Below are 24,045 nucleotides of genomic sequence, written 5' to 3' on the forward strand. Positions count from 1 at the left end.
AGGTTTAAGGCAAATATGGAGAAGCAGCAGGAGAGGTAGGCAGGTGTGGGTTAACATAAAAACTAGAGCTTAGAGAAAAGCAAGAAGAGCCCAGACAAGTGAAAGTGTAGAAGGATGCAACTGGAAAATCCGAGCTCACCAACAAATTTGGTCTGGAAGACTGGAGTGTGAATAGGGAAATGAACTCTCAGGGAAGGTTGTAAATCCCATCTCAACACAGAGTGAGAATTTCCAGAACGGTCTGTGAAGGTGCTGAGTATCTGACAAAGCCTTGTGACTGAATCCCACTGCTGCTTGAGAATGCATCATTGGCAACTTCTAACCCAAACTTAGGCAGTGAGGTGGCACAGAAACAGTGAAACATATACAGACTATTTAGGGCTTGTTATGCCAGTCAGAATTTAAGATTAAATCCTAAAGTCAATGGGAAGCCATTGTGGGAGTAGCATAATCAGCAGTTCATTCCTTTCATTCACTCTGGCTGTGCTACCTGGGACAGATTAGAAGGCAACCAGAGAGAAACAGAAATACAGGTTGGAAGACTCTTGTAAAGCAGGAGATGATCATTTGAATTAGAGACTGAGAAGTAAGAAGAGTAAGATGTAAAGTAGGACTTTGTTAACAAATTCGATAGAGGTATGGAAGATGAGCAAGAAGGCAGTAGAAAAGCACATGAGTTTCATGGCTGCCACAAGTCTCCCAGTCTTCAGATTCAGAGACAATCAGGGACACAAGAGCTTCAGGTCAATTTGTCTAACTCGGTCCCTACTTCTGAATGATTCCTGTCTTTATCTCACACCGTGTTGATTAGGTGAGGGTGCACAGATGGTTATTTCAGGAATTATTTTCAGTCCAGATAATTTTCATGTCTTTGCATGAAAGAGTCACTGTAACAGCATGGATTCAGGAATCATACTGAACACATTTTCTTTTTTTAATGCAGATGGGTTGTAGTGGGAGTAGAATGCAAGATGAGAAATAGAACAAGCCAGGTCCAGCATTCAGTGAAGACAGGTCCCCCATTCCAAAGCCATATCTGGATCAGGCAGTCAGAAGATCAAGTTTAGAGATGGGTAAGAGTAGAGCTTAAAAGGGATTTGAAGGTGATGAGAAGAAACCCTATCTCTACGTGGATATAGAGATATTGCAGGCAGCAAAGCCAACGCTCCTTACCATCTCTTTTATCTGTCTTGGAAGCTCTGTGGATTGGCAGGAGCTGCCTCACTTTGAGAGGAGTGCTAAGATAAGTTAATTATATGTTTGTATTTGATACCATGTGTTAGAAAAAATGCCAACTTTGTACTGTTCAGCAATGTAGCTATTGTAAATGAGAAATACAAGTGTATCTTGCTCTAAGTAAATTTGATTATAGGCTCTCAAGTTTATAAAACTTTATCAAATTAGTCGGAAGCTAATGTCTTCCTGAAACCTTGAACTTGGAAATTTCATGAATCACATGTGAAATGGTGAGACCTACCTGCAAAGCGTAATGTTACTGTCTGGTATACTTATGGAGATGAATGACCTTGGCATGGTTTTAGTTTGTAAACCAAGAAGGAGTGCAACAAAGCTTTGCTAGGTTTGAATGTGGAGTCAAGGAACTGCCAGAAAGGAGAAAAATATTTATGGGTCCACCTAAACCAAGAAAAGAATAATAGGGAGAGGTGACAGCTAACAGTCAGAAGAAAATGCCTTAGGGAAAAAGCAAGTTTCTAGTCTGAAGCTTTATACAGCCAATATCTTAAAATCCAGTGATACAGTATGGAGGCTAGTAGCTCTAGAATTGGCAGTTTCTGCTTTTACCCCCAAACACTTCAAATCTCTCCCCTGTGGTGCATACCTCTTTGTAGGAATTTATTTTTAATTTTATAATGAGAACTCCAACTAGACATAGCATTCACCTTCAAGAACTATGTTTTATAAAAAAACTCATTGTAAGATACACAATTGTGTTTAATAAACATCTCATAGGCATGTTATAGGAGATAACATGTTTATTCTTAGGAAAAGGTATAATCAACCTTTAAAATATCACGGAACTATTAAACCATTATTTCAATTTTAAAATAAAAAAATGATGAGATGCAGTTATAAAAATTGATTCTTCATCACTGTTACTCAGAAATACAATGCCTCTCTCTTCTTTATAACTCCTTAATATATAGTTGTCAACCAATGAAGCATGAAGCATTCAATCAAACTACTTTCAAATACAAAATAACAATGTATTTTGAAAAATCAATTTTATTTCCAGTACTGAAGGCAAATTTTCAAAAATTGTGATGTGTTATTCAAACTCAGAAGGACCAAAACTGAAGATTTTAGAAAAAGATTAGTGGCAGCATCTAAAACAATTTTTAAGTTGATGAATGATGCAAAACCATTTTAGAGGGACCTGTCTGCATCCTGAATGGGATCATGTGGTTTCAAACACTTTGAAGGCATTGCATATTAATGCCTAAAGGTGGTCTGAGATTATGAACTCTCATCAACCTCTTCATAACACCCCCAAGTCACATTCTTGCTGCATTTCTAATGTTTCCCTTGTGTGAAAAATAGCACAAAGGTAACAATCTCCAAAGTTTTTGCAAAGATTAAGTGAGACAATTCATGTAAAGCACTTAACACAATACCCAACACAAAGCTCATGCTCAATAAACAATTGCTATCATTATAATGTGACCTTCCTGCCAGTCAGAGAAATTCAATTAGTGGGAGCATGAATACAACTTTCTGACTGGGGGTTGAAGTATGCTCAATAATTTATGCTAACTCTGTCATCTTCATCTAACAACATTATAAAAGAGAGTCAACCTCAGATCAGCTAGTTATCACTTACCAGTGAATTTCAAGGAGATATAAGTTCTCTGAATGTCCTAAACCCAAAATAATTTAGTAAAATGGCTCCTTTTATTTTAAAGGAAATAAAATATCAGAAAAGTACTTTAAAATCGACAATAATCTGTGCTATCTCTGCCTGTTAAATCAAAAGACAGGGTTTGTATTCTTAATTTACATGGTAAGTCATTTGGGACCATGAGACTCACCACAACACTTCTTTTTTTTTTAATTTTTATTTATTTATGATAGTCACAGAGAGAGAAAGAGAGAGAGGCAGAGACATAGGCAGAGGGAGAAGCAGGCTCCACGCACCGGGAGCCCGATGTGGGATTCGATCCCGGGTCTCCAGGATCGCGCCCTGGGCCAAAGGCAAGCGCCAAACCACTGCGCCACCCAGGGATCCCAACCACAACACTTCTTGATGCAGATGTGTTTTGATCTATAAAATAGGGGTATTAAATATATTACCTCGTGGAAAAATTTCCACAGACTGCTGTGAGGCTAAGAGTCCAGACAACCATGCTTATCTTCTCTTGATTTTTCTTTTCTTTTCTACAATGTGGCATGCCTGAATAGTCACCACAGTTGAGTTTAGCCAAAATAAGCAATATTTTTGGCTCCCAGTGGCAACAACAACAAAATCAAAGTGGTTTGAATGGTAAAGGGACTGTGTTGTTCATGTACTAGAAATATCCAGAAATAGAGCAACTTTCGGACTGTTTTTGATCAGTGCTCTTGCTCTGTTTCTGCTCCAGTGCATTGTCACTGTTCCCTCCTTCAAGTTCAGCCTCATCCTCAGGCTGGCTTTCCACATGGGCCGAAAGGCCTCACTAGACCTCATGTGTTACATCCACAGGACTTTTTTTTGCGGGAAATAAGACTTCTCTTTCTTTACCCATCAAATACAAGTCCTGAGCTTCACTTTGACTGGGCCGCCTTCTGTTCTGTGCCGTACTGCAAACCAATCCTTATGGCAGGAGGTTGAGATTACACTGATTGGCTCAGAGGACAGAGGCAGAATCACCACTACCCACAGCAAGGTTGCTGCGCAGTGAGGTGTGGTGGGTGTTAAGACAACACAAGTTGTACCACTTGTTAGATTCTGTCACAGAGGCTAAAAAGTAGCTTCAAGGGATGTCCAAGAGATTCTTTTGTGACCCAGCTGTGTTATATTTACCACTTCTGGGATCTACCCAAGTTCTGGATTGCCAAAGAACGATCTGAAAGATATAATTATTTCTTTGCTAAAAATTGGCACTCCCCTGACAACAGCTCATTGTCCTGAGACCAAACTTGTTTACTTCTGCCATTTCCTCTTCACTTGAGATGAATTCTTTTCATAAAACCCCTTGGTCTCCTACACAAACAGGCTCTTGTTAATCCCCCAGGCTGCTGGGTATGTGGCTTACGTTGGTGTCTAACACCTCTGCTGTAAGTTTATACTGAAACCTTATATGGCAATGAAAAATTTTATAAGAACAAATCGGGATTCAAAGTACCTGGAGAAAAGTCAATGAATAAGAAAACATAAATAGAAATCATATGAATTCCTCCCCGGATGGATTTCAGCACACAGGGCCATGTGTGTCCATTTTTTAAAGGAGTGTGATGTAGGAAATGCTATAAAGTCATATTGCACTTTGTCTGACCCGCATTTTTTAGATTGGAAGAAATAACCCAAAGACCTTCAGGTCTTGAAATTTTCTTAAGGGTTTTCAAAAATGATGTAGAACTTGAATGATATATTTTAACACGGTTAAATCATTTTCAAAAGAATTTTTTTTCCTTTTGGAGTTTAACTGAAAAGGTAATGTGCTCATTTCTTTTCCATGTATTTCATGTGTTGAAATTACCATCTTGCTATCCATCTTGAAAGGAATAAATGCACACCACCTATCAAAAGAAAGCACAAACACACACACACACACAAAACCCATTGCTTATGGGGAAGTAAAGGGGAATATATATATATACACACACACACGTATAGATATACACACACGTGTGTGTATATATAGGTATATATGTATGTGATGTATGTATATATATTTTCAAACTTTCTCAAGCCACCCAAGCTATCCTTTTAATAGAATTCTTTCTCTCTCTCATTCTCTCTTGCTCTCTATGTGTTTGTGTCTTTAGAGAATTTTGAGTTTTCTATAAAAGTCGTGTAATCTTTTTGAGCTAAGAACCCCTTAAGCTCTCTGGTGACACCTATGGAATCCTCTCAGAAAAATAAGTTTAATAAGGAAATCAAGGATGTTAAAATATAGTAGTCAAAATAACAAGTGTGTTACATGACAATATACATGCTTCTTTATTCATGTATTCAATAATAAAATTATTAGGGACTGAACGTGTTTGCAAATAAGCTAACTTCGGTTCAGAGAGCAGAGGTAACTTGCATCAGCAGCTACAGTTATAGAGTATTTGGTTTTGGTTTCAGTTGTGTGACCCTCAAATACATGTAAACGGACTAATCACAATAATTGCTTCAGGAAATACCATCATTATTGTTCCAGGTATTACCCTCTTTTCTTTAATTAATGAAGTGAAATAAAATAATGAATATCCATAAGCACATGTCCAACCCAAGGACTCAACACTGACAACCTCTATCTACTACCCCTATCCTATCCTTTTCCTTCCAACCTGAGGTGGCCAGAAGGTTAATTGAACATTTAAACACACATGCATGTGCATGCACACACACACAAACACTTTTTCATAAATCATGTCTAAATATAGGCATACTTATACAATGTTGTTTATTTTTAGTAGTTTTTTAACTTTAATATTTTTCACAGTCAACATCACATTATTAGGAGTTATTCATCCACATTGCTAAGTACACCAATAGTTTAATCATTAGCAAAGCCAAAAAACTCCACAAAGGAGGGTTTTTAACTAGCTCTATACTGGTTATAGGAAATAAATTTGAACCTCAACCTCCTAACTGAAAGAAAAGCATTTGCTCTACTACCCTAGAACTGCTGTTCCTGCCCTCCAACATCTCTTCCTCTTGGGAGCAACATATTTGTTCAGAGGGAGTCCTTCCCAGAAGCCCTGAATCACAATAGTAGGTGGCTGCCAACCTTACCCAAAGGTATGGTTGGCTTGTTATCTGAAACATGTAAATAAATTGGCATTCAGCATCTCTGGCCTGGGGGGGCAGAAAAAGGAAAATCCAGCTCACAAAACTGTTCAGAGACCAGAGGAAGGAGCCTACCTGGAGAGGAAAAGTGGTTCAAAATCACAACAGATTGGGCTGTGAAGAAGACCATCATATTGCTTCACTTGGGCTAAGACCAAAAGCCAAGCACAGCTAGACCTTTGGGGGCAGGACTCAGTGCCATGTTGCTATGGTGATTCTTCTACCAGCTCAGATGTTTCCTCTGCCTTCTAACAGAGCTCAGCCTCCAAGATGGGAAGTGGGGAGAGTTGTGGGAAGGAAAAGATAGAGTTGCCAAAGCCAGGGACAGAAGAATTCTACTGTGGGATGACCATGAGATGAAAATCCCCTACTTTCCTGTTTGCATACGTATGTGTTTCTGTGTGCAAGTGTGCATGTGCCAAGGACGTGGAGTAGACTCTCTGCTACATGCCTACCATGGAAATGTTTAGCTTTGACTAATTCATCCAAATCTTATCCTCTTCCCAAATGATGATAACTAACTCAGGTAACTCAGAATGTTGCAGAATTTCTATTTTCCTAGACTGAAGATATCTTATATGACTAACCCCTTCTACTACACACACACACACACACACACACACACACACACCACATACACCCTTCTGCCATCTTTTCTAAACAAACAACAGATTGCATTGCTGCTGTTCAGAATATTATGCCAGGAAAACAGGGAGAAATTTTTAAAAAACTTCTTCATCAAGATTCAAACCAAAAGTATATTCCTACCAAGTGATATACCGCACAATTATAAGCACTTCATTAATGTTCATATAAGCCCATGCCTGCAAAGATTCAAGGAAATTGTTGCCCAGCCTTACTCTCTGGAGAAGGGCCATATGAAAAAGTGAGTCCTATTTGCCATCTACACAGTGCATTCCAGAATGCCCAGCAAGCATCCTCTATAAGGTCATTTATAATCCCCACTTTACAGATGGACAATCAAAGCAAGAGAGGTGATGTGATGACTTTCTCTACAGCTTCTCTAAGGATCCTCACAAGTGAGCAAGCTCCTTTTACTCATTGAAATGACTTAAAAAGAAAACAAGCAACAACTTTTTCCAAATCACAATTTTTCACCAGGAAACATGGCAGTTACCATGACCACTACCAAGTATAAAAAGAATATATTTCTTTCTCCTTTCTGGGGTAATGCAACTTGAAACTTAACATGGCAGATGTTCAGAGGCCACTGTGCCAAGTACCGCCAACAATTCTAGATAAGCCCCACATAAGAACTAAGACCCTTTTATAATGTAGCATCTTTGTGTTGATATTTTTAAAGTGAAATAAAATTAAGATGATTAAAACCCATTAACTTTTGCACAGTAAAACTTTACAGCAAAGTAAAAATTTACAACAATGAAAGAAAGAAAGAAAGAAAGAAAGAAAGAAAGAAAGAAAGAAGAGAAAGCTTGCCTACTCAACAAGACTTTCTAATGACATTACACAGAGTATGTGATTATTCCATGTATGACCTTGAGAAAATTACTTTAATCATCCTCATTTTTCTTATCTGTAAAATGGGGGGATAAATAGTATCAACCTCTCAACTCAAGAGATTTTGATGATTAAATGAGTTACTATGCATGAAAAGATCTTGGCATAGTGCCTGAGAGCTGAGTAAATACTAGAAGTTCTTAAAAGGTACCAAGTTCAAATGTCTTCCTTGAACTGGCAAATGATTACCCTTCAGAATGGAAGTGTAAAGAGATTCCTACTTTGTGAATCAGAGACAGGCATTAGCAAAATACTGACTGTTGACAAATTCAGCCTCAAATTATTGAGCATCCATTATTTATAATTTACATGAAAAGAGGACCACTATATAATTTCTCAAACCATGACAGTACTTTCTGCCCCAAGGTGAACTCTGCCACAGACTAGGGTGAGCTGAAGTGTGGAAACCATATGCAGGGAAGGATCCAGGTTGTTTCAGGGCATAGAATCCAACTTTGTGGCATGGATGTGTGCAGCTGGGCAAGTTGCATCAGCCTGGCAGCCGCTAAGCCTGAAGCAGCAACTTTGAATAAAGGTTTCCAGCTGACTGCACATCTAAATGGCAGGGTCACGAATGGCCTTAGGTTCTGGGAGACAAGGCTGTATCCATGATTTGAGAAGAGCCTTTACTCTAGGGATGTACAAAGAGGAAGGTGCACCCCCAGCAGTCTCTTAAGCCACAGACACATATGCTAGGAAGGAGGACCCACAAAAGCTGTCACCTTGGAATAACAGAATGGCTGGTTACTACAGAGAGTTCCATAACTCAGTAGGTGTGTTTGTTTGTAGTATTCCTGTTGTAACATGACTTCTCCCTGTAACCACCTTAAGGGACAAATTGCTATTCATCTCATTATCAATTGATAAACATGAGATAATTCAGTTAGTTTCTGGCAACGTCACTCATCACTGTTGGAGCCCCAAACTATCAAGCACCCACAAAGAAGTTAGACATCACCTGATTCACTGTCATCATTGTATGAAAGAAACAGTCAAGAAAGAGATTTGTTGACCATTCCAACCCCTCATAATTCATCACACTAGCTGAAAAAGCAACAATTCAGGGTTGCTTTCAAAATTCACTAAGGTTACCTTTCTAATGAAAACAGTATGCTACCATGGAGAAAACCAACAACCTGGAAACATAAGTGTTGTTTCTCATTTCCTAGCACTGTTCATTTCCCAATAGTCTTCCTGTCTGTGATGTACAAACCTTGATCATCCCCAGAAAAGTATAGTTACTTTTTGTTTTACCAAAGTATAATTTATATACAATAAAATCATTCTTTTAGCATAAAAAAGCAAAACTCACTGAGATTAATAACTCAGTTGAGAAATTACCTGTCACCACTACCCAGCCTGAGGACCATGACTCAAATATTCGGTCAGCTTAACCAAAAAGAGCAAACTACTTACTGATCTCCATGAGTTCTAGGAAATGGCCAACCACAGATTGAGCAGCCTCTTCCTTTTTGGAAATCTCCCTAACCTGTTCTTCTATTCACTTGCAGCTGATCAAGGACAATTGAATATAATTAAACGCCAATCACAAAACTTCCCCACACCCCTTCCTAAAGCCTCACCCTAATAGACTGTCTCCTTTTTACTCTATAATGTTCACTCTCCTTTCAAGCCCTCTTTGAACTCCGGCAGGAACAAAAGCGGTGGGATGGTTCTCTTGCAAACATATAAAAAAATAGTCTTTGCTAATTTGATAGCTTAGCTTAGTTTTGGTTTTAGCACAGTAGAATTTGAATATGAAAGTATTACTAAAAACCTGTTCATTGAATAACAAATTTAAAAATATAGATTTTAGAAGGCTCGTCAACGCCTTCACAGCTATCTCTCCACCTTCACAGCTATCTCTCCACAGATTGTTTGGACTGGGCAGTATGAATCTCATTTATGATTCTTTTTCCTCCATTACAGCTTCCAAGAACATTCAAGGTGTCAAGTTTTCTGTCATCTTGTGTTCCTGAGCCACTGATCGTGCAGAAATCTGTACTAATCATTTTTGTACATGTAGTGTGAGATATAAACTTATGTGTGTCAAAACATGAAAATTTGGGGAAATTGCTGTTATAGCACCTAAAGTATTCCATCCTTTCTAATACACATTGAATAAATGCACAAAAGAAATTGATTCACTCAGATTCATTGGAAAGAATTGATTTAGCACAGCTAATTTCTCCAACATAGCTAATTTCTCCTACTTAGTCCATTCATGGAGACTAAAGAAGACATATGGAAGACATAGACACTAATACCTGTTGCTGCAAAGTCAGCCCCTGTCACATACTATAATAGAAAGATAAAGTGTTCTGAGAGCACAAAGTGAGGTGGGATTGAAACTGAATGAGAGAATATGTGAAGGAAGGATGATATATCATTAAATCATTGAATCTATGTCTAGAGGAACTTCACTGGGTAGAGAAGAGAAACTAGGAAAATAATATGAGTAAAGGCCCACCCTGCTTTTCTATTGGGGTATAGGGCTAAAATAATAATTAAAAAAGAGCCTACAGCAGTTTCCTGTGGTTTTGGCAACAGGTAAAACCAAAAGATCATTTTTAAGCTATTAAATGATCTCAGAAGTTTGTATCACCTTGAGAAAGATGATACTTTAAGTAGGTAGCTCATAAGGGGATAGCTGGTTAAGGCGTTTGGAACCATTGGATTCAAATATCTGTATTTTAAAAATGTCTTTCAATGAAAAGTCATTTTATCATTTTTTATTTATTTATTTTTGTATTTTAATAATTTTTTGAGTATGGTTGATATACAAAGTTACATTATTTTCAGGCATACAACATAGTGATTCAACTTCTCTATACATTTATGCCATGCTCACCACAATAAGCAAGGCTTTTAAATAACATCTTCAAATTCAAATTCTACTGTGTCAGAAGCAAGATTTAGTTAGAATTAGTGGCAGTTGTTTATGTACATACTTGCTGTAGCAAAGGAAGTGGTCTTCTACTCCCATTTCATTGTGCCCCGCAACCCCAGAGCGTTGTACCCTTCCCAAGGGGCTCCCTCAACGTAGTGTCCTTCCTTAATGCAGTAAGCAATGAGATCAGCTTTGTCTTCGCAAGAAATTATTTTTCAGAGCCAGCATTCAATAATCTCTACCTTCCCATTCTCTAGTGTCTGTTAATTCACTTCCTGTGAACTAATCACTAAAACCAAATACGTATTTTTGTATTTTTGTTCTGTACCACCCTATATTGGGTACCAATGTCTATGTTAGCCAAAATAGACTGATTATATTTTACTCCAATAACCCTAAAGTCTCAATAACTTAATACAATGAAAGCATATTCTTGCACATTCACAAATACTACATGTACAGTATGAGACAAATATAGGGCTGTCCTTCACACAGCTACTCATGAACACAGACTGACAGGAGTACCACCATCTGGAACATTGTTATCCTCCAAAACAGAGGAGAGAGACACTGCAGGATCATTCATGAGTTTTTTTGTTGTCTCAGCTTAGCAGTGACATGTATTATTTCATTGGCCAGAACCATCCAGATGGCACACCTAACTTCATGGGGCCAGGGAACATGGGAAGCATATTTGATGAAAATTATTGTCCCTGACACACTAAGCTTGTTTAAAGATATCCACAATAAGGAAAATGAAAAGAGTGCCAGAAAGGGCCTTCAAATCTGCTGAAGGAAAACACTCTAACACAAAACACACAATAAATACCTTTCTACCTTTCTGAAATCTCTTTCACCTGGAACTGCCTCAAAACCAAGTCCTGATTATTTGCAGAGAACCATTAGCAGGTAGGCAGGATCTAGACACCCCCCATATCCCCATGTCCACTCCACCCCCACCATGATTTTGGTTCCAATCTAGGTAAGAAACAGTCCAGATCATTTGTATATGATTGTTCTGGAACACTCCTCCTTTACCCACCCCAATGTTCTTTTAATAAGATTTGAACTTGGAAGATTTGGGAACTTACAAATGACCTATTAACCTTGGAAACCTCTGTAGTTCAAGATAATAATATGACCATGTTTAGCTTACCCAAAACCAATGTGAGTAAAGTAACTTGTTAAACCCTAAATTCATCACAGACACTAGTAGATATGAGTAAGGTCACCCTCCATACACTAGAAGCTCTGTTGGATTTGAACACCACTGTCATCCTAATTTACTCCTGGGATGAGGGAGTAGACGTCCTCTCTTTATTAACTCCTGGAAATCTGGCTCCTCCATGAGGTTCTGTGGTCCAAGGTCCTACTTCAGTGCTTTAGAGTCTAGTGTTGGGTCTAATCAAGTCCACATACATTCGTACATCTGTTCTCATTCATTCAGATGGCGAGATGCCTGCTGGAATTACCATGATCCTGAGGCTCTGGATGTCAAAGCCCCCAATAAACTGAGATAAACCACCTGAAAACCATGATGACTGACAGCCCTTTTGCAGGAAGCCCTTGTGAGCAACAGTGATGCCATGTTGACCCCATAAGGCTCTCTCCATAGTACTCTTATCTATTCATATGTCTATTCCAAATCTAAGAATAGCTGCAAGCAAAAGAAAACAAATACTCAGAATCTAAATGCCTTTCTCTCTGCCAGGAGGACAGACTGCAGAGCCGCAGGTGCTCAGGAAACCCAAGACAGCTCTCTCCAGACCAGCCAAGGCATGGAAAATAACAACGGTGTTTGCATTTAAAAAAAATAATAAATAGATGTTTAAAGTGTATGCTTTCCCCCACTTACTTCACATTTTCTTTTGTCTTTACTTCCATCTCCCTGAAGGTAAGTCATTTTGGCAATTCTCACAATTATTTCAACTACCTTAAAAGATACCAACTTCATCTGTGGAATTGGCCTGTCATGCTGTACATATCTATTGAGTATGGTATGAAATCCCTTTTTATTAAACTGTGCAAATGAAGTCAGATCGAGGAGCAAGTGCTTATACCTCATATATGGAGGGACTGTGGGAGTCCCACAGAGAAGCAAATTATGGTTGCATCAGGACAGAACAAACTTGAAAGGGAAGGAGAAGAAAGTGAGGGGGTTTTCTAAGAAGGGGGCTTGGAATCCTGATGTTCTATGGCTCAGAGTTCAGCTCTCAACCTCAGAGGATGGGGGGGTGGGAAGTAGGAGGAATGGTACCCAGAGTCTGAGCTGATGACAAGTGAGAACAGGGCACCTAAAGAATGCATGGAGTAGAAAGACTTTTTGGAAGCTCTGCTTGTATTGGCTAAGAGAATCCTGAAAGGGAATAGCCTTTAGCTGCATAGAGAAATAACATTCAGCAGTGAACTGCAGAAATAATGCATGGATGAGGGAAAAAGAAACCCTAGTTCAGGTCTTAAAATAATAGAATCTTAGAATGAGATCATTTATGCCATCTGTTAAGCTTCTAAATAAGGAAATGGAAGTGTAGGAAGATATTGTGAGTTGCTTGTAGCCACAGAGTTTCTAGGGTACCGAGTTGCAATATGTTTTAGGTGAATTCCCACAAATTTCCATTGTAAAACAAAAGTAAGAGAGCATATACCATTGCCAATTATTATAACTGGAGTTTCCCCAGAAGTGAACCCTAGATCAAGGACTTGTTTGCAAGTATGGGAGAGGCAGGAGAGACTGGATAAGCGAGTGAGGCAGTAACACAGACATGGAAAAAGTGCCAATAAAGCATTAAAGGGTGAGCAAGTTACCCCTCTGGGCACTTGGAGATAATTCAACTGGGGAAGTCTGGGAGATGAATAGATTGTGTATTTCAGATTCTCCCACTTTTGGAAGAAGGAGCTGGTGTATTTATCTATCAACTTCCCTCCATCACTGGTTGAGGGTAGCACCTAAAAAGAGAGAATTCCCTGGCCCTTTCAGCCTGCTCTGCGAGTGGGCTGAGCAGACCTCAGTTGCTGCAGAAACAGTTCTTAGACAAAACTGGAGATGTTGGCAATTGTAAATCATCATGAGTGCAAGCAATGTAAAGATCTGAAGGATGTGTGTGAGACATCAACAGTGTCTGCTGTTTATTTAGCTATATTTCTGCTCACCTCTATTCCAGAGATAATTAAGAGGTGGAGGCACCCGCTTTCTCTTGCTTACTGCGTGACTTGGTTCTTTACAAGCGTCATAGGGGTGGCACGCACTAAAATGCAACCTCAATAACTCAGTTTTGCCATTGATCCATTTTTGCAAACTCTGCACCATTAATGCTACATCAGTGGCTTAAAATACATATAATATTGTTTATAGCCAAATCCCCTATGTATCAATGTGTGTCATCATAACACAGAGCACAGATACATAGGTGTGTAGTTCATTTTGTTAGCTTCCAAGCTGGCATAAGTATGTCCTAAACTTCTGAACATTATAGCATTTAAAATTTAATGAACTGTGAAAAGATTGAATTGATACCAATAATTCAAGTCATGGAATTTAAATACATGACCTAACCCCCAAAGTCTTTGTTAATATATTAAAGGGATATATAGGCATATGCCACATCAGCTTTACAAATAAACAAGTATATCTCATTGAATTTAAAAATAAGTCTATATCTCAAATAAAATTGTATATCTTCTTCTGGTGCTGCCTGAAATACTATTTGGAAAGTTGACTTCTAGAATAGTTAAATTTAAAGTCATTTTAATGTACAAATCTCTGACAAGAACTAGAAGTGCAACCTATCACCCTGAAAAAAAGATAAAATAAATGTAGATTTAAAAAGGACTTGAATTTCTTTAAAGCTCTCAGAAAATGTTACCATTTAGTAATGACATTCCCTATTCATTTGACCTCAGCTTGACATGCTGAATTGCTCTGAACATCTGTGGCCAGACACATAAGTTCTACATCTTAACTCTTGCTTTTCTAATTTGTACAGAAATGCACATTAAAAGAATGCCAAGGCTAGAGCCAGAGACAATAAAAGAAGCAAAGTCACAAGTAATTATAAAATCCACATCTACCAGTGCAAAGAGGTTACCAACATTTCCCCACCAACTTTGATAACATTCCACATGGAAATAGCTCAAACTTGGAGATATTTCATGTCCCTTACCTGATTCTATGGATTCAAAATGTCTGGGTTAGTAATATCTGAACTTATGTCTCTAGAACTAAAATAAAATAGAAACATTCTCATGACTGTTGGACTACAAAATAGATTGTAATATGATTGATTACAAGGGACATGAGGTATAGAGAAAAGGTATTGGATTATTTCAATACAAGCAAGAAATTTTAGGAAGTGAGTAGAGCTACAAACTAATTTTCATGAATGTGTTAGCTGTTCTCTATAATGTAACACCAGTGTAACTCAGTCACATAAAGCTGAAAAAGAGCAATAGACTATGTGGTCACAGTTTTCAGTGATACTTCATGGTTCATAGCCCTGGCCACACATTCAAATAACCTGAATTTAAAAACACAGTTCCCAAACCTCACCTGTCATCTCTAAGGTTAAACCCAAGAATTAAGATGATTTTAATGTTCAGCCAGAGTTAAGGACTGCCATTCATTTTTGTTAGTAAAGAACAATAATTCAAGTGGCCTTAATAGACATCATTTGTTAATTTCTTTTTTATTCTTTTTTTTTTTTTTTTGCCCTTGTTGGTATTTATATCCGATCCATTATTGAATCAGCAAACTAAGGGCTTCCTCTTGTAGCAGAACCAAACTGTTATGTCTGATTCTCTGGTGGACTTTTCCAGACAGCCTACACCACTCATTCCAGTGGGGCCTGCAGGAGACAGCCAGGTCAACAGCACAGGCAGCTCACTACCTAGCTTACAGTGCTGTTTTGGTTTTTAACATGTAATTTTATTTATTTATTTATTTATTTTTTTAACATGTAATTTTAAACTCATTTTAGTCTTAGAAAAGTTGCAAAAGGAATACAGATTTCCCTTATATTCCTTATCCTGCTTCCCCTCCTGTTAACATCTTATACAACCACAGCACAATTATCAAGAACAGAAAATTAGGATTGGTGGATTTAAGCTAATATTTGTTAACTAAATTTCACCAATTTGCCAACAATGTCTTTTTCCTGTCACAGAATTTTATCCATGATCCCACACTGTATTTAGTGGGTATTTCTTTCGTGGTCTCTTCCAGTCCATGATGGTTCCTTGGTCTTTCTTTGTCTTATGACTTTGACATGTTTGAAGAGTAATGGTTAGTTATTTTGCAGAAAGTCCCTCGATTTGGGTTTGTTTAGTGTTTTCTCCCATTGGAGTGTGAGGTTTGCATTTTTAGCAAGAATTCCATTAAAATTATATTTTATTGAAAGTTTATTCATATTTTATTGAAGTTTGATTGCCAACATATGACACCCAGTGCTCATCCCATCAAGTGCCCCCCTCAGTGCCTGTCACCAAGTCACCCCATCCGCCCGACCGCCTCCCCTTGTTCATTTCCCAGAGTTAGGAGTCTCTCATGTTTTGTCACCCTCTCTAATTTTTCCCACTCATTTTCTCTCCTTCCCCCTATAATCCCTTTCACATTCCTACCATTTGTTAATTTCTTAAGAAGCCACGATTGAACTAGTCAGTTGTCTATTAAAATAAACATTTTAGGAGTGCCTGGGTGGTTCAGTTGGTTGAGCATCTGCTTTCAGCTTAGGTCATGATTCCCGGGTCCTGGGATCAAGCCCTGCATCAGGCTCCCTGCTCAGTGGGGAGTCTGCTTCTCCTTCTCCCTCTGCCCCTCTCCCCTGCTCATGTTTTCTATTGCTCTCTTTCTGTCTCAAATAAATAAATAAAATCTTTAAAATAAGATAAAATGAACATTTCATTTTAAAAGTAGATAATTAATATATTGATTTTTCCATTTAAGAGAGATTCATTGAGCACCTGCCATGTGCTATATATAGTAATATATAATATGTACACAAAGATTAATAAAACATGGTTGCTGTGACTTATGTATAGATGAGAGGAAACATATTTGTTGATAGGAAGGTTATTAGGTACCGGAATAAATGCTCTAAGAGGTTATATAGGATACAGATGAAAAATAGAAAAGGTAGAAACTAATTCTACCTAGAGAAATCAGGGAGAGCTTCACAGAAGAGGTAAAAATTAACTGTTTATTGAAGGAAAGTTAGATCTTCGAAAAGTTGAAAAAAGTGAAAAAGGATTTGATGCAAGTTTTTAAAACATAAGCTCCTGTGGGCATATAAATAAATAAACATTTATTTGTAAAGTGCAAAATGTGCAAATGGCTGATAAGCACAGGAAAAAAATCCTCAACATCACTGATCACTAGAAAAATACCAGTCAAACCCAGAATGAGCCACCACTTCACACCCATTAGAATGGCTACTATTAAAATAACAATAACAAACAAAAAATTAGTGTCGGAAAGCAGGTGGAAAAATTGGAGCCTTTTGCACTATTGGTAGGAATATAAAATGGTATAGCTGCTATTGAAAATAGTATCATACTTTCTTCAAAAACTAAAACTAAAATTACCATAATGCTCAGCAATTTGGTATATTCACAAGAGAATTGAAAGGAGGGTCATGAAGAGATATTTGTATACCCAAGTTTATAGCAACATTGTTCAAATAGCTAAACCATGGAAGCCACCCAAGTGTCCACCAATAGATGAACAGGTAAGCAAAATGTGGTATATATACACAATGGAAAGTTATTCAGCCTTAAAAAGAAAGGAAATTCTGGCACATGCCATAGCATAGATGAATCTTGAGAACATTATGCTACGTGAAATAAGCCAGTAATGTCAAAGAAAATACTGTATAATGCCATTTTTATGAGGTATACTAAGTAGTCAATTCATAGACACAGAAAGTAGAATGACAGTTGTCATGGTGAAGAGAGAGTTATAATAGGGAGTTATTGGCTCTAGAGTTCCAGTTTTATAAAATGGAAATAGTTCTGGAGATGGATGGTGTTGGTGGTTGCATAAAAATATGGAAGTATTTAATATCAGTGAACTTTTCACTTAAACATTGTTAACATGGCAAATTTTATACTATACGGATTTAACCACAATTTAAATTGAGAAAAAAAGGGAAAAAATATAGGCTCCTAATGCTCTCAGTAGCTGACTTTCTTTTCAGTTTGGAAGTTTTTCTAGGGCTATCTGCTGATTCTGAACTGTCAATTCTTCACAGGGTAAAGGATACGGTCTAACTAAAGAAGGCACTTAATGGGATGAGCACTGGGTGTTATACTATATGTTGGCAAATTGAATTTAAATAAAATATTTTTTTAAAAAGTATATGATCTAGATAAATACCAATGGAATGGGCAAAACTAAAATCCAGCCAGCCAGGGATTTCTACACACACACAGTCAGAGTTAGAAAAAGCTGTGGTTTAAATAAGTATGAATACTAACTCCTGATCAGAAATAGGATTAAAATGAAGGAAGTTTGAAAATAGGAAAGGGAAAATGATCATAGGAAATTTCTGAAAATCCTGGGTGGTGATTGGGATAAGTCCTCCCTCCTACTCCCATTACACCAAGTAGAATTTACTAAGGTACTGACAGGAGTCTGGTACTGATTTCACCATATATCCAGCTTCTCACCTTGTGTTGCTGGAGCTAGGCCCAATAGTGTAGGTTGGAAGACAAAACTGAGTTGGCTGATTAAAACAGAAAGAAGTAAATTTTTATGGATGGAGACGGTTAGAGAAAGGCTATGGAGTTGTTGCTGTGGCCACTTTGGGGGATGGTCTTCTGACTTGTAGAAGTCCGTGTTTATCCATTGAACAAATCCTCTTTATGTGCATTAATTATTTTTCAGGCATAAAAATCAAGTGCAAACTCTACCCTTCCAGAGTTTAGTGACAAAGACAAACAAATACATTCTTGTCAATTACTTGAAGATTAGTATTATGCTTTATGCATATGTTTATCTTCCTTGCCTCCGTCCATTCCATCCCTACCACCATTCCCACCATTGTCCCCAGAATTGTTCAGAAACTTGATGAGAGAATAAATGAATACATAAGTGAATGGTTTAAACTTATAACATCAGAAGTCTGTATATAAAAAAGCCCAAGTTGAAAGAAAGCTTAAAAATTGTGTAGAACAAATCCTTCATTTTATGAATGAGAAAGTGGTATTAAAAGAAAGTGTAACTTGTTCAAAGTCATAGCTAGAATCTGTGTCTTTTATTCCATCCCGGACTTCTTTCATAAGACCCTTATATGCTATCAAAAGCCTTTTTAGGGCCTCACTGAAAATTTCTCTTTGGGGTAACTTGAGACATGAGAAACACATAGAACACCACAAATTACACCAATGTTTGTCAAAGTAAGAATAAACAGTAATACATGACTAAAGACATTTTAGAAAAGAAGCTTAGTGGAGGAAGGAAGACACTAACCTTCCCAGAGTGCAATATATTATAAAGCCACTATGATTGAAGATGTGATAAGGCTACACAGACAAATTAACAGAAGAGAGTAAGTAGCCCAGACACAGAGCGAAGAACATATAGAAATTTAGTATAGTATAAAATGGGTATCACAGATGAAAGGGCAATTTAAAATTACTCTTTAAAAGTGCTAGAATGGGTTGCCTGGGTGGTTCAGTGGTTGAGTATCTGCCCTCATCTCAGGTCATGATGCCGGGGTCCTGGGATCGAGTACCGCACAGGGAGCCTGCTTCTCCCTCTACCTATGTCTCTGCCTCTCTGTGTGTCTCTCATGAATAAATAAATTTTAAAAATCTTTTTAAAATAAATAAATAAAAAATAAATGTGCTGGAACACTTGAGAAGTATTTAGGGAAAAAAATGCATTTTCCCTTCATACTTTATACTAAAATTCCACATGGATTTAGGAGTTAAATGTAGAACAATAGACTGACTAAAAAAAATCCAAAAAAAATTGTAGGCAAATGTTTATTAAATCTTTGGAGGAAGGAAGACTTTTATAGCTTGTAAGTAATGGGAAAACTCATGAAGAAAGTGACAGGTATGATTATAAAATGTTAAAGTTGGAAGTTTCAGAAGTTTACCAAAATTAAAAGGCAAAATACAAAGAAAATATTTGCAAGAAATATAACAGAATTTTAATGCTTGTATTCTACTAAAACTTCATAAATCAATAAAGAAATGCCACAAATCCATATGGAGGAATTGTAGAAACAATATGATAATTATGAACATAAAATTAATAAACAATTTATAAACATAAAATCAAATTGCTAATAAGCACGTGGGAAAATATTTTATGTCAAATTGCCAATAAGCACCACCAAGACATCTATTTACATCTATCCGTAAGCCAGGAACAGGTCCTGGACTACACAATGAAGAATAAGAAGTAATTATTGACAAAATTTCTCTTAGATTATAAAACTAAGGGATGCTCATTTGTTTCATGGAGCACCTCATGCCTCAACTTTCTTATGTACAAAATCCTTGGAGGTCAACCTTTTAGGCTGCCTTTTGAAAACAAAGTAATTTAATGCTAAAAGAGCAACAAAGAGAGTGCAATTGTTGAGGAAGGAATAAGTGAATAAGTAGATGGATGGATGGGTAAAAACCTTAGCCCCATTTATTACTTTAAAATTCAAATAAGATATAGAAAAAGAAAATCAATAAACTACAAGAAAGCAACAACAGGAAAATTAAATATACCATTGGGTACTGAATTGCATATATTTGACCAAGATGACACAAGTGAAACCATGTCTAGTTTTTCCCTTTAGTAAAAGAAGTGGTTCTGTGAATAGAAGAGTAGGATCAGATAATACAGAAAGTATGAAATACTCTTAATGCTCAAAGAGATTGAGGGTAGTTGCAGGATATATATGAATATTTAGCTGGAGGAAACACCCATCTGACTACTAGGCAGGGGAGCAAAAGATGATGGTAGGCTACAGAAGCCACCTGCCCAGTACTGGGATAGGTTGATACTGTAGAAAAAAGTCTGACCCAAGGGACCAGAGAATTGGGTTCTGGTGCTGGAGAGAAATCAAGAATAGAATCATAGGATACCACAAAAGGGAACTGGAAAGGAACAGAAAATGCTTAAGGAGAAGCAGGAGGATTTGGAACAAACTGAAAAGAAAGGATAATGATAAGCAATGAGTCACTGACCAAAAGATATGCCCCACAGAAATCAAGAAAGCTTATGGTTAAAAACAAGCCATAACAATTGGTAATGAAGAAATTATTAGAGAATCTAATGAAAGGTGTTGCATTAGAGTAGGGGGAGCATAAGCCAGACTACAGAGGAGTGGAGAGACAACACAGAGAAAATAAAAACATCAGATGTAAAACATTTTTTCAAGAAGTTTAATGGTAAAGTGATAATGGGATTGTTTTGAAGTAACATTGGCGGATTTTAAAAATGAACAAATAAGTTAACGTCAACCAAAGCAGTATATGTGCATTAACTTGCTATGACAATGAATCCTGAATAAGTTTTTCTGATTTTGAACAAGTTTGTTCAAATTTCATGTCATATTTTGGATTCAGAAAATGCTAAATATTTCCCAGTATTTGTTAGTGTTCTTATGTCATTTTTAATAGCCCTAGAACTCTAATGTCATCAGATTTTTGCAAATGGAATCAAATGATCTCATGTCCCATCTTAATTCTTCAATGTAGCATTATTTGGCATTCACTAAGCATCAGTAATCCCTTTATGTCAAGGCCATTTGATTTTGTCTTGTCCATGTAACCCTTAGGAATGTAACCCCTGCCATGCAACTCTTTTGTCAGCCACACTCTTCTACAAATAGCCTTTAGACATATTCCTTTCATATGTCATCTGCCTTGCAGAAAATCACCCTTATTAAGAGGTTATAGGAAAAAAATTGTAAATAGAAACAATTCATTACAAACAAAAAGGCAAAGTGCTCAGAAAAGCCCTGTTTCTCATGTAAGGATTTTCATTAAATTCCCAGGCAATGGGGAAGAGAAAGACATAGAGAGCCGTGGCTGTCTCACAGTCCTCTGTGTTACCCATGTACATCCCAAACTGTGCTTTTGTTTGTAATTCTTCCACAGCTGCTATATGCTCCCTAACCACCATCTACTCTATTTCTGCTTAATATATATTCTTGGCATGGCCACTTCAGGGGAACTATAGAGGGAGCTGTGGCCATGCTTCAGTTCAAGAGGCAACTGTACCCATTTTGAACATGGGCAGACGTTCATGATCTGGCCACCTCCCAAGAAACACACACCATTTACTTGACATCAGAATTCTATAATGAGAAATGACTACACCTTGCAGAGCCTCTCTCCTCTGCAACTGATAGGTCAATTGTTCTCATGCCAGCATAGGTCAAGTACATTGCCTAATAGGAAGGTATTTTCTAACAAGGTATATAAAGCTTACCCTCAAACAAACAAACAAACAAACAAACAAAAACAAACAAAAAAACTTACCCTCATCAGGAATATAATTGAATAGTCTAGCACCTGAACACACATTCTCCAGATTTAGGACTTCCCACACCTGGCCCTGGGACATGCAGAATGCCAAACGATCTATCTGAGGAAAACAGTCAACTCTATATAAACGTACACCAGGAAGAGCAGAACCTAGACCCTGGGGTCATGCCACTGTGGCATTTTGGCTGGCCGACCCGGCTCATGCAAACCTTTTAACAAGATGTACAGAGCTGTTAGTGGACACACCCATAAAAGGAAAAGGTTCAGTTGTCAAGGACAGACCTGGCCAACCCAAGGCAATGCTGTTTCCAGAATATGCCCCAATACTACCATGTTATGAGTCATCTGGATACCTCCTTCCTCAATGATAAGAACACCCGGGTAGTTGTGATACATTTTGACTCCTGCTCTTTCAATTCCCATTTTCCTTACCTCTAATCTGTCTGCTCCCTCTGACCGCAGACCCCATTGGCAACCCTGCTCTAGTGATGTTGTATAATGCATTTGAGATTCATGTCTACCTAGCCATTGTTGTCAGATAGATTCTTGGAGGAGACTGATGCTTAGAAAAGTTCCTCCATCAGTATACTACCCATCTGCAATTGTCCCACCCACTTTAGTCCTGAATCTGTTTCTATCAATATGCACTGTCACAGCAATTATGGCATCCATTCTGAGTTCAACAAGTGGTCAAACAAAAGTACATGCTTTACAGATTTCTGTCCCTTTATAGTATCTCATCTCATCCTCAGAAGTGACCTTCATGTATTAAAAGCCTTTTCCACTTGGGAATTATTCTAGGGCTATGTCCCTTCCTTTGACTTTTCTACAGTCTCATCCTTAGGCTTCACTCTGTCTCAGGCTCATAGGATGTTATAACTTAAGTTTGCTTGCTTGCTTGCTCTCTTTTTTTGTTCTCTCTCTCTCTCTCTTTCTCTTTTCTCTTTATACCCCTTTGGCTGAGTGACCAAGTTTTCTACTGTTTACTTTGTGTTCTGGGATTTTGACACACAGTTCTCCATCTCCCAAGCCCTGTACCCTACAGGATCCCCAGTTCACCATGAGAGGGAAGACAAAGTCAGGCCCCATTCTTGTCATTATCGAAGACCAAGAGACACCAAGGAAAATGCCACTTCATTTCTTCTCAGTGACTATCAGCTTTTGTCTACTAAATCTTCTCCTTTCTCAGAAACAGTCCACAAACTCGGAGTTAGCTCACTTTAGCTTATCTCTTGGCTTTATAAAGTGAAATTCTCACCCTCCACACCTTCACACGACTATATGACCAAACTGACAAGGAGATTCTTTTAGATTCAAATCCTAGTTCTTCCACTTATCAGTTCTATGAAACTTCGTCCCTCTGCTACCACTTTAGTGATATATGAATGACAATATTTGTATATACTACATATACCATTGAAGAGATTAACTATTTAAAGGTCCATGCAAGCCGTCCATATATACCTGTAGCAAATGCTCAATAACATATAGCTTTATTTCTGTTTCTACTTATAGACTTTTGGTACCACAAAACTGAGACACAAATCAACTCTTTTAATGTTTGTTCTTTGTAATTATTAGAAGATTTCACATAGTTCAAGAAAATATCAGAAAAGAAAAAGCAAGAACCAATCAGGTTCTCCTTCAATTAACCCATTAAACTCATTTTGTTTTTTTTTTTTTAAGTGAAAGAATCTCATACCTTAGGATAATTTTTTCAAAGTTTTCATGCATTTGCATTTGCTTCAGGGAAGTTGAATAACCTTCCCCATATCTCACCCCAACCCCTACCCTTTTCTCTGGAAAGTTATATATTTTTTAAATGCCTCAGAGACAATCTATTAAATGAATAATTTGGAGCCAAAATGTCTGTTTCATTTTATTTGTTTTTCCTCTAGTTTGATAAAGTGGCCAATATCACTTGACTTGTCCCTAAAGTATTCCATGTTAGACTTCTTTCCTTACTGAGAAAATAGCATATACAGTAATTCTTCATCTACTATATATAAATTCCAAATGCTACCTTAGCAGGATTATGAAATAAAAATGAATGCTTTTTTTAAAGCATTTATGGAGACCAGGGAATAAATGATAGAATTTTCTTATATTTCTTGTATATGCAGATAACAGATAC

The sequence above is a fragment of the Vulpes vulpes genome, chromosome 13 (assembly GCF_048418805.1).
Source record: "Vulpes vulpes isolate BD-2025 chromosome 13, VulVul3, whole genome shotgun sequence".
Classification (NCBI taxonomy): domain Eukaryota; kingdom Metazoa; phylum Chordata; class Mammalia; order Carnivora; family Canidae; genus Vulpes; species Vulpes vulpes.